Raw genomic sequence first — 12,044 nt, forward strand, 5'->3', positions numbered from 1 at the left:
GATTCCGGAGCAGCAGGAAATTTTATTTCCAAATCATTAGTAAATCAATGGTCTCTACCAGTGATTACCTTAAAAACACCCATTACTGTGACGGCTATAGATGGATCACGTCTCATCAACGGTCTCATCACTCAGAGTACGTCTCCAGTAACACTTCAGATTGGTGCCCTGCATCATGAAGTAATATCGTTTTTAATCCTTCCTGTTACGACAAGTCCGATTGTCTTAGGCCTTCCATGGCTTCAGTGTCACTCTCCCCAGATTGACTGGCGCACCCCTCAAGTCACGTCTTGGGGGCCTGAATGTCACCATCGTTGCCTTTCCCAAGTTATTCCTCTCAAAGTACAGCAATCTTTCATGTCATCTACCTCACCGGGACTCCCTCCTCAATATGCTTCATTTACCGATGTGTTTGATAAAGCTCAGTCTGAACGCCTTCCTCCTCATCGTTCTTGGGATTGTCCGATCAACCTTCTACCTGGCAAGACTCCCCCCAGGGGCCGGGTCTATCCACTCTCGTTACCTGAGACTCAAGCTACATCTGAGTATATACAGGAGAACCTCCAGCGTGGGTTTATTCGACCTTCCACCTCTCCCGCTGGAGCTGGGTTCTTCTTCGTCAAAAAGAAGGATGGATCATTACGCCCTTGCATAGATTTTCGTGGACTCAATGCCATTACTATCAAGAATCGGTATCCCATTCCGCTGATCACTGAGCTATTCGATCGCATCAAGGGAGCACGTATTTTTACTAAGTTGGATCTTCGTGGTACCTACAATTTAATCAGAATCCGTTCCGGTGACGAATGGAAGACTGCGTTTAACACCAGAGACGGGCATTACGAATATCTGGTAATGCCTTTCGGGCTGTGTAATGCCCCCGCTGTTTTTCAAGGCTTCATCAATGAGATCTTTCGGGACTTATTATATGTATGTGTCGTCGTCTACCTGGACGACATATTGATCTTTTCCCAGGACCTGCCTTCTCACCACCAACATGTGGCAGAAGTCCTCTCCAGGCTACGGAAGAATTCATTGTTCTGTAAATTAGAAAAATGTTCATTCGAATTGCCCCAGATTCCATTCTTGGGGTATATAGTTTCCGGAGTTGGCCTGAAGATGGATCCAGACAAGGTGAATGCTGTACTACATTGGCCCCAGCCAACTACTCTTCGTGCTATTCAGCGTTTTTTAGGTTTTGCCAATTACTATAGACGCTTCATTCAAGACTTTTCTTCCATTGCATCTCCTATTGTGGCCCTGACTCGAAAAGGGGCTAATCCTAAGCAATGGTCGCCTGAGGCTCTTCAAGCCTTTCAAACACTCAAAGAGTCCTTCTCTTCGGCTCCAATCCTTCGACAGCCTGATGTGACACTCCCCTTCTTTCTAGAAGTAGATGCCTCTAATGTGGGCTTGGGAGCTATTCTCTCCCAACGCTCTGAATAGCAAAAATTCCATCCTTGTGCCTTCTATTCTCGGGGTCTTCTGCCCGCAGAGAAGAATTATACTATCGGGGACAAGGAGTTACTGGCTATCAAAGCTGCATTAGAGGAGTGGAGATACCTATTGGAAGGAGCTCGCCATCCGGTGACGATCTTCACGGATCATAAGAACTTGTCATATCTTCAGTCTGCCCAATGCTTGAACCCTCGCCAAGCAAGATGGTCTCTTTTCTTTTCCCGTTTCGAATTAATAATAACCTTCAAACCAGCTGCCAAGAACAAAAAAGCTGACGCTTTATCTAGAGCTTTTGTGACGTCCTCTGATATAGAAGAGGTTTCCAACCATACCATTCTAGACCCCAAATGTATCTCACTGGCTGCTTCATCCACCAAAACGCTACCATTTGGGAAGACTCTCGTGCCTCCTACTCTAAGGAGGAAAATCCTTTCGTGGTTCCATGCCTCTCGTTTTTCTGGACACGCCAGTGAACACAAGACCTTTGAGATGCTCTCTCGAGTTACTGGTGGCCTTCAATGAGGAGAGACGTCAAAGAGTTCATTGCTTCCTGTGAATTATGTTCCCAATTCAAATCTTCCCGCAGAACTCCAGCAGGGTTGCTGCGACCACTACCCATTCCGTCCAAGCCGTGGACCCATATTAGTATGGATTTCGTTACTGACTTACCACCTAGTAAGAATCATAACACTATTTGGGTGGTGGTGGACAGATTTTCGAAGATGGCTCATTTCGTCCCTCTGTCTGGTTTGCCTTCCTCGTCTATCCTGGCTGAACATTTCATTAAAGAGATCTTCCGCATCCATGGATGTCCGTCTGAGATTGTGTCAGATAGAGGAGTACAATTCGTTTCCAGATTCTGGCGAGCCCTTTGTAAAACCTTGGGCATACGATTAGCACTCTCATCTTCTTACCATCCGCAATCCAACGGACAGACTGAGCGTGTCAATCAAGATCTTGAGACTTTTATAAGGATGTTCTCTTCAGCCAATCAAGACAACTGGGTAGAGTTGCTTCCTTGGGCCGAATTCGCCCATAACAACATGTACCATGAGTCATCATCCAAAACTCCATTTTTTGTGGTCTACGGTCACCATCCGTCTTTTCCGGAATTTCCTGCCCTCCCGCCCACCCAAGTTCCAGCGGTGGAGACGGCCTGTCAGACCTTTAAAAATATCTGGTCTCAGGTCAAAACCTGTTTGAAGAAAACATCTATCAAATATAAATCTTTCGCAGATAAGAAGAGGCGGGCTATTCCACCACTAAAAATTGGAGATCGTGTCTGGTTATCTACTAAAAACATTCGTTTGAAGGTCCCATCTATGAAATTCGCCCCTCGTTTTATTGGTCCATATAGGATCATTCAAGTAATCAATCCTGTATGTGTGAAACTTCTTCTTCCTAAGAATCTTCGGATTTCTAATGCCTTCCATGTGTCCTTACTCAAGCCTCTTATTATCAACCGTTTTTCTAAACCTCCCTCAGCTCCGCAGCCAGTTCAAGTTCATCAGGAGGAGGATTTTGAAATTACTGAGGTACTAGACGCAAAAATTTCGCGAGGAGTCCTCCGTTTCCTCGTTCATTGGAAGGGCTTTGGTCCTGAGGAGCGCTCTTGGATCAAAGCTGAAGATCTTAATGCTCCTGCCCTTTTGAAGAAGTTTTATTCCAAAAATCCGGACAAGCCCGGTTCCAGGCGTTCTGTGCCCACCTTTAAAAGGGGGGGTACTGTCACTCACCGGACCGTGAGTGCCTCTTCCCGGACATTTAGGAACCGTGGTCGTCCTCCATACTGAGGGTCTGCGCATGCGCAGCCCTTTCCTATACTTCAGTGTATGTCCCTTTAACTCAATTGGCAGATCAGGCAACACTCCCTATATTAAGCACCTGTGGTCAACACCACGTTGCCTGATCTTGGAGTCTCATTCCCCATGAGCCTCTGAAGGTGTTCCTGTGTTTCCTCGTGTATTCAGCGCTGCTGATCCCTGTGGTTTCCAAACCACTTCTACCTCTGTGGTTTCCAAACCACTTCTACTACTGTGGTTCCCATGCCACTTCTACCATCAACTGTATCATCGTGACTGTGAGCTGATTCCTATCCGCTGCCTCCGTGCACTACAGTCTTCTATACCACTTCAACGCTATTATATTCCATTGTGACTGTTTGCTGATTCCTATCCGCTGCCTCCGTGCACTACAGTCTCCTATACCACTTCAACGCTATTATATTTCATTGTGACTGTTTGCTGATTCCTATCCGCTGCCTCCGTGCACTACAGCCTTCTCTCCTTATCCACTCACCTGTTCATCATCAAGTCTGTGAGCTGATTCCTAGCCGCTGCCTCCGTGCACTGCAGTCTCCAGCTTGCAACTCGCCTGTGTTCATCATCGTGACTGTGAGCTGATTCCTATCCGCTGCCTCCGTGCACTACAGCCTCCAGCTGGCAACTCGCCTGTGTTCATCATCGTGACCGTGAGCTGATTCCTATCCGCTGCCTCCGTGCACTACAGCCTCCAGCTGGCTACTCGCCTGTGTTCATCATCGTGACTGCTAGCTGATTCCTATCCGCTGCTCCTGTGCACGTCAGCCTTATCTCATCTCTCCCGTGGGTCCGCAGAGTCCTGCTGCCGCTGCCAGTCCTATCGTCCATCTACTGCTGATCCGCTCTCCACGCCTTCCTGTTTCCCCTGGTCGCTACCCTCCTGTCAGCATTGGATTCGTATCTCATCAGCTACTCCTCTGCTAGATCATCTCCATTCTCCCGGGTCCTCCATGAGTCCAGTTCCATGTTTTACTGATTCCTGTGGATTCGAGTTCCTGTTGGTCTACTTACCTGTGCGCTGCACCTACTAGACTCCTGCCTCTTACATCCAGGGACTTCTCATCCTGTCGGCCTCCTGCCGCCCAGGTATCTCTGCACTCCTAACTGACTGCCTTCTGAACCACGGTATGCATACTTCTCATTGACTGTGCTGGTGTATTGCATATCTTGCTGGACTGTGTTGGTTCTCCTCTGGAGTCTGCAATCCGCTGAGTCTTTTGCCATCATTGACTGTGTTACCTTGTGCTGGATTACTTCAGAGACTTCCTACATTTGCAGACCTGTTCAGTCATTTATATATATTGTGCATATTACTGTGGATCGTGTTTAATGTGCCCGTGTACATCCTGTGTTGCAGTCTCTCCCCGTACACCTCCTCACATATATTTTCAGTGGTACAACTTGCTGAAGGCAGACCACTGATTCCTGTTCCGGTATCACCTGTTCCATTCCTCTCACATAGCAGTGGTACAACTTGCTACCGCAGACCACTGACTTCCCGGATACCTCCACTTGGATTCCATTCCTTCACTCAGACAGCGGTACCACTTGCTATCCGCAGACCGCTGACTCTCATCACCCCCTCGTTTCTGTTGGACATTCCTCCTCACTATAGCAGTGGTACAACTTGCTAACGCAGACCACTGACTACCTCCACTTGCCCTTGTCCATACAGTTCCTCGTGTATTATTACCTCCATATTACCAGTGCTGCTAGTCATAGACTTTCCTGAGCATCTCATCATCTACTATTGCCTGTTCCGTGATCACCCTGCTACCAGAGTACACTATTACCATCTACATTGCTCTGGTAAGCTTACCACCTGGTGATCCCTGGGTAAAGACTGCTAGTGCCCGTGACATTGTGTTTATGACAGCTTTTGCAGTTCCATCTCATTTTGTGATTTTGTTATTGGTGGAGGGTGTTTCCGAGTGTGATAATATAGACACTGACTATAGCGACATAAAAATTTCGAAAACTATCATGCCGACATGACATAAATATTTACTTACCATCAAACACACTGATAATATTTTCAACACTGCTCCTCTAAATTGTGACCACAGAAAATACTGGCACAAAGAATTTATGTCACTTAAATTGGCAACATTGAGATTTCTGGTTTTATAGCGGCTTATGTCTTTTAAAATGCCATTTTTAAACAGTATTCTCTTTTAAATGCATCAACAGATTCTATGATAAAAGTATAAAGCAAAACAAACTGAAAAAAATGTACATTATAGACTTTATTTAGGTTCTTAAAATAATGTTTAAGCAACTTTTTTCGTTTGAAACATTTAAAAAAAATTGTGAATCAATTCAACATAAATATACTTATTGGCTTTATCAACAAGACTGCAAGAGATTTGCTCATCTATATATACGCTGTATACATACCAGCTAGAGGTGAGTAAAGTTTTGTCCGTATTCCGTGCAAGATGAATTTCATGGAGGAACAGGCCGTTTCAACAGAAATATTAGTAATTAATATTTCAGTAACAGTCTTTTAGTTCTTTTTTTGCTTTACTGTTCCATGGAATGGTCTTTCTACATTATATTTGTAAATTCTGCATTCCACATTTTGGAGATTTTATAGCCTTTATATAGAGCTGAGATAAGTGTAAATTTCATTCTTTTATGTGGTGTAGTTGGGGGATTTTGCATGAACACTCAAGGCAGAATTCTGCTACAGAAACATGAAAATTTTCATGGCATTGATTGAATATTCCGCGGCACACTTTTGACATTTTTGATCTACTCTGATATCAAACTTACTTAGGATAGTCTTTTTTATTTTCATTTTATCTAATCCAAATGATAACTAAAGTTTGAGGAGTAAACTTGCTAAAGTGGGGTTTTGCTAAACCATGTCTATTTGGGCAATTTTATGTACATTTCGGAAATCGAGAGATCTACTAAAGGTCCAAACCACACATAAAAAAGAATGTACGATATGAAACTGCCGTATCGATTTTTTCAAATGTCAAGGCTAAACCGTGAGATTTATGAATTTGCGTTTTACAAAGCCACACATCATACTGCCAGAAAAAAGGCATATTTTTTTTGTTAGTTGTGGTACTGATAGGCAAGTTTGCTAAAGTCGTATGTTGTTTCAGCTATCGTGCTTATTAGACAGGTGATTAAATGAAAGAATGAAGTGTGCTTATTGAAGATTGTACTCTTTTGCCTGCTGAGAAGGCATTAGCAGATCTAGGGGTAAATGTATTAACATGCGGGTTCTTCAACACCTGCGAGTTCAGCGTCTTCGGCGATCCCCCTAGTGTGATCATTTAATAGGACAGATGGATATTTTCAAAGATTTTATAAGTGTTGTTAAGATTGAAGTGACTGTATAATAATTGTTATATTATAGGTCATATATTCATAGTAACTGATTTATTGTTATATTTCAAGTATTTGAATAAAATAAATTTTTTGCATTGCCCTTATTTATTCGCCTTGAATACTTGGTTTGGTGCAATGCTTTTAGGAGTTTTGTTAAGAATCCTTCACTGACTTCTCTAAATAGTTAATAGCAGTAGCCACTCCCCCGACAATAAATTTAGTGAATATTTTTGGAATATTTAAGTTATTGGGATTTTCAACCTGTAATATTTGTAATGGAATGTGAAGAGAGAAAATCTGAGCATAAAACTGGTATGACTTACAAAAACTTACCTGCCTAGTCACGCCGGGAACACTACAACTAACAAAACAGTCCACATAGGCATACCACATGCACTTTTATTTATATGGTTTTGCATTTGCACATACAGTTTAGCAATTTACAATTTGCCATATATTGTATGGGGTTTGGGTTCTCACCCTCCAAACTGTCAGATGGTAAATCAAGTGGTTTGCCACTGAAATCTTCATGTGATGTCTATTTTAATCTCAGATCCTGACTATCCTTTTAAGTGCAACACTGCTTTGGAAATGATACAGCTTCATTCCCCTCACTTTGTTCATTCCTCTAAGTTAGTGTTTCTTAACTCCAGTACTCACACCTCCCCAATAGCTAGTTTTCATTTCTTTAGTCATGCACAGGTAACTTAATCTATTTGGTTGGGTCAGTAATTATCCCACCTTCTTCCACAGGCAGAAATCCTCCTAACATGAGCTGTTGGAGAAGTGTAAGGACTGGAGTTAAGAAACACTACTCTGTTACCATAATCAGTATTCATCACTTCATATAGGAATATAGTTTCACTTTTGTTTCTCAAATGTTTCTGTGTTATTCTGTGCTAATCAGATTCCCTTTAAGTATTATTGAGAATTTAAATAAGGAAATATAACATGGCAAAATAAGACAGGAATACAGATAGTAGGCCAGTGTATATCGCTCATACCTACACATCATCAGATTCTTAAGTACTTCCCACATACAACAAAGTTTTAAATCAGTGATTCTCAAATTCGGTCCTCAGGGACCACATTTTTAACATATTTTTCAAGTCTTACAAGTATTACAAGTATTACAAGTAAAATAATTAAATAATAATTAGTACCACTTGTCTATCTTTTACAATGTGTCAGTCAGCAGCTACTACACCTGTACACTGTTGGGGGCCCCTGTGACCCAGATTTTGTAAAACAATGTTTTATAGGAAGAACAAATAAAACCACAGGCCAGTTGAGGATTTTAATCATTTTCTTTTATACATTTACATACTGCTTTTCCTTTCTTTGAGAAGATAAACTTGGCATACTTAACAGAAGTCTATTCCTGTGTAAAAATAATCACATGCTAATTAACTCACTAAATCAAAATGAAATCACAATTTATCATATAATATGTAATATTTCTGAAATGTTCTTTTATTTGCATATATCAATATTTATTTAACGAGATTAAAATGAAACAAAATCAATTACTTAAATGACTGTAGAAGCTGGGTAACCATCCAATCTCCTATAGAAAAATAAATTGATATATAAATGAAAAAGTCCAACAAGAAGCTAGTCAATAAAAATGGTAAAATATGAATGAAATATTCTAAAAAAATAATAAAAAGAATCCCCAGATTATAAAACAAAATCCATTGTTCAGATTGTAATGTGAAATGGTATTGTCACGTTTGGGCCAACATCTGATTTGTAAACTGGAGGCGAGGTGCTCCTCACCTTTAGCAACCCTCGTCCACTGTCACACTCCTGCCCCTCTGTCTGCTCCACTGTCTGCCCGCTGTCACACTCCTGCCCCTCTGTCTGCCCGCTGTCACACTCCTGCCCCTCTGTCTGCTCCGCTGTCACACTCCTGCCCCTCTGTCTGCTCCGCTGTCTGCCCGCTGTCACACTCCTGCCCCTCTGTCTGTCCGCTGTCACACTCCTGCCCCTCTGTCTGCTCCGCTGTCACACTCCTGCCCCTCTGTCTGCCTGCTGTCACACTCCTGCCCCTCTGCTCCGCTGTCACACTCCTGCCCCTCTGTCTGCCCGCTGTCACACTCCTGCCCCTCTGTCTGCTCCGCTGTCACACTCCTGCCCCTCTGTCTGCTCCGCTGTCTGCCCGCTGTCACACTCCTGCCCCTCTGTCTGCCCGCTGTCACACTCCTGCCCCTCTGTCTGCTCCGCTGTCACACTCCTGCCCCTCTGTCTGCTCCGCTGTCACACTCCTGCCCCTCTGTCTGCCCCGCTGTCTGCCCGCTGTCACACTCCTGCCCCTCTGTCTGTCCGCTGTCACACTCCTGCCCCTCTGTCTGCTCCGCTGTCACACTCCTGCCCCTCTGTCTGCTCCGCTGTCACACTCCTGCCCCTCTGTCTGCCCGCTGTCACACTCCTGCCCCTCTGCTCCACTGTCACACTCCTGCCCCTGTGTCTGCTCCGCTGTCTGCCCGCTGTCGCACTCCTGCCCCTCTGTCTGCCCGCTGTCACACTCCTGCCCCTCTGTCTGCTCCGCTGTCACTCTCCTGCCCCTCTGTCTGCTCCGCTGTCTGCCCGCTGTCACACTCCTGCCCCTCTGTCTGCTCCGCTGTCTGCCCGCTGTCACACTCCTGCCCCTCTGTCTGCCCGCTGTCACACTCCTTCCCCTCTGTCTGCTCCACTGTCTGCCCGCTGTCACACTCCTGCCCCTCTGTCTGCTCCACTGTCACACTCCTGCCCCTCTGTCTGCTCCACTGTCACACTCCTGCCCCTCTGTCTGCTCCGCGGTCTGCCCGCTGTCACACTCCTGCCCCTCTGTCTGCTCTGCTGTCTGCCCGCTGTCACACTCCTGCCCCTCTGTCTGCTCTGCTGTCTGCCCGCTGTCACACTCCTGCCCCTCTGTCTGCTCTGCTGTCTGCCCACTGTCACACTCCTGCCCCTCTGTCTGCCCGCTGTCACACTCCTGCCCCTCTGTCTGCTCCGCTGTCTGCCCGCTGTCACACTCCTGCCCCTCTGTCTGCCCGCTGTCACACTCCTGCCCCTCTGTCTGCTCCGCTGTCACTCTCCTGCCCCTCTGTCTGCTCCGCTGTCTGCCCGCTGTCACACTCCTGCCCCTCTGTCTGCCTGCTGTCACACTCCTGCCCCTCTGTCTGCTCGCTGTCACACTCCTGCTCCGCTGTCTGCCCGCTGTCACACTCCTGCCCCTCTGTCTGCTCTGCTGTCTGCCCGCTGTCACACTCCTGCCCCTCTGTCTGCCCGCTGTCACACTCCTGCCCCTCTGTCTGCCCACTGTCACACTCCTGCCCCTGTCTGCCCGCTGTCGCACTCCCTCTCACTCTTCTGCCGCGAGCCAGCCATAGAAAAAACCAAAGAGCACATAAACTTACCAATCAGTGTGGCGCAGGGACCCAGCAGACTCCTCTCTCCCGCAGCTGTCACTGACGTCACTGACACTGACGTCGATATTCAGTGACAGCTGCGGGAGAGAGGAGTCTGCTGGGTCCCGGTGCCGCGCTGATTGGTAAGTTTATGTGCTCTTTGGTTTTTTCTATGGCTGGCTCACGGCACCCCAGTGACAGCGCCGCAGCACCCCTTGGAGCCGCGGCGCACACTTTGGGAACCGCCTCTCTAGACATTAAAATAGTGGTTGAGGAATATCATAATCTTGTCTGAAGAGGTAGGTTTTCAGAGAATGCTTGAAGGTTTGAAGACTAGATAAAAGTTTTATTGTGTGAGAGAAGGAATTCCACAAATTGGGTGCAGCCTGAAAAAATTCCTGTAACCGGGGATGGGGGGCGATGTGAAGAGAGTGGAAGAGAGACGCAAATCTTGTGAAGATCAGAGGTATCGAGTTTGGACAAATTTTGAGAAAAGTGAGGAGATGAATGTCAGTGTACTTTTGCTGACAGCCTATATGTTAGTGGAAGAATTTTCTATTGGATTCATTGAAAAACAGGCAACCAATGTAGAGACTGAGAGAGTAGCTTAGCAGAGGAAGAAAGAGTTGCAAAGAAAATCAATCTAGCAGCTGCAGGCAAAATAGATTGTACGGGTTAAAGTCTGATTTTAGGAAGACCAGTAAGAAGGGAATTGCAATAGTCGATGTGGGAGATGATGATTACATGTATTAAGGTTTTTGCAGTGTCTTGTGTGAGATATGTGTGTATTCTGGAAATGTTCTTTAGATGTATGTAACAGGATTTAGATATATAGAGTCAAGGATTACACCTAGGCAGCAAGCGTGCAGGATTAGATTTTTGGTTATAGTATCAGCAGAAATAGAATTGTCAAGCAGGAAACTTCTGTTTTTGGGTGGGAATATTATTAATTTTGTTTTTGAAATATTTAGTTTGAGTTTTCGAGAAGATATCCAAGATGAAATGGCAGAAAGACAGTCAGTAATGCGAGACAACACAGATGGTGAGAGATCAGGAGAGAATAGATAGATTTGTGTATCATCCGCATATTATTATTATTATTAATTTTTATTTATAGGGCGCCACAAGGTGTCCGTGGCGCCGTAGAGGGACAAAAACGAATTACAATACAAGGTGAGACAGCACAGTACAGTAAACATAAAGCACAGTAACTCAGTAAGCTCAATGCACAGCTAGTGAGGGTGGGGGGAGTATCCGCAAATGACGGGGCCCAAAAGGAGGGCATGGAAGACAGGGAGACCACCACAGGGGGGAGGAGGGCCCTTGAGGAGGAGGGCAAATTAGCTGGAGAGCAGAGTTAGAAGTGGTGGAAACAGGAGGAGAGATGGCCCTGCTCAGAGGAGCGTACAATCTAAGGGGAGGGGTGGACAGACGGAGAAACACAGGGGAGAGAGGGAGAGTAGAGGGACGGAGGCAGGGAAGGGGAAAGAAGGGGGAGAGGCAGAGGATAAGGTAGGTATATAGAGATGATACTGAAATCAAAAAGAGCTTATTAGTTTTCCAAGAGAAGTGGTGTAGATGGAGAATAGCAGAGGACCTAAGACTGAGCATTGTGGTACTCAAACTGATAAAGGAAGCGGAGCAGAAGTGGATCCAGAAAAATGTACCTGAAAGAGCGATTAGATAGGTAGGATGAGAACCAGATAGGACAGTGACCTCAAGACCTAGGGATTGTAGCATTTATATCTGGAGACAGTGGTAAACAGTGTCAAATGCAGGGGAGAGATCCAGGAGAATTAGAAGAGAGTAATGGCCCTCAGTTTTTGCTGTGATCAAATCATTGTCAACCTTGGTCAGCACAGTCTCTGTGGAGTGTTGAGAGTGAAAGTCTGACTGAAGAGAATCCAGTAGGTTGTTTGCTGTAAGAAAGTGTGTGAGGCGAGTTTAGGCTATTCTCTCGAGAAGCTTGGAGAGGCATGGGAGCTGAGAGATGGGGTGGTAATTTGAGGGAGAGTTAGGGTCAGAAATT

The sequence above is a fragment of the Mixophyes fleayi genome, chromosome 4, assembly GCF_038048845.1.
Source record: "Mixophyes fleayi isolate aMixFle1 chromosome 4, aMixFle1.hap1, whole genome shotgun sequence".
Taxonomy (NCBI): Eukaryota; Metazoa; Chordata; class Amphibia; order Anura; family Limnodynastidae; genus Mixophyes; species Mixophyes fleayi.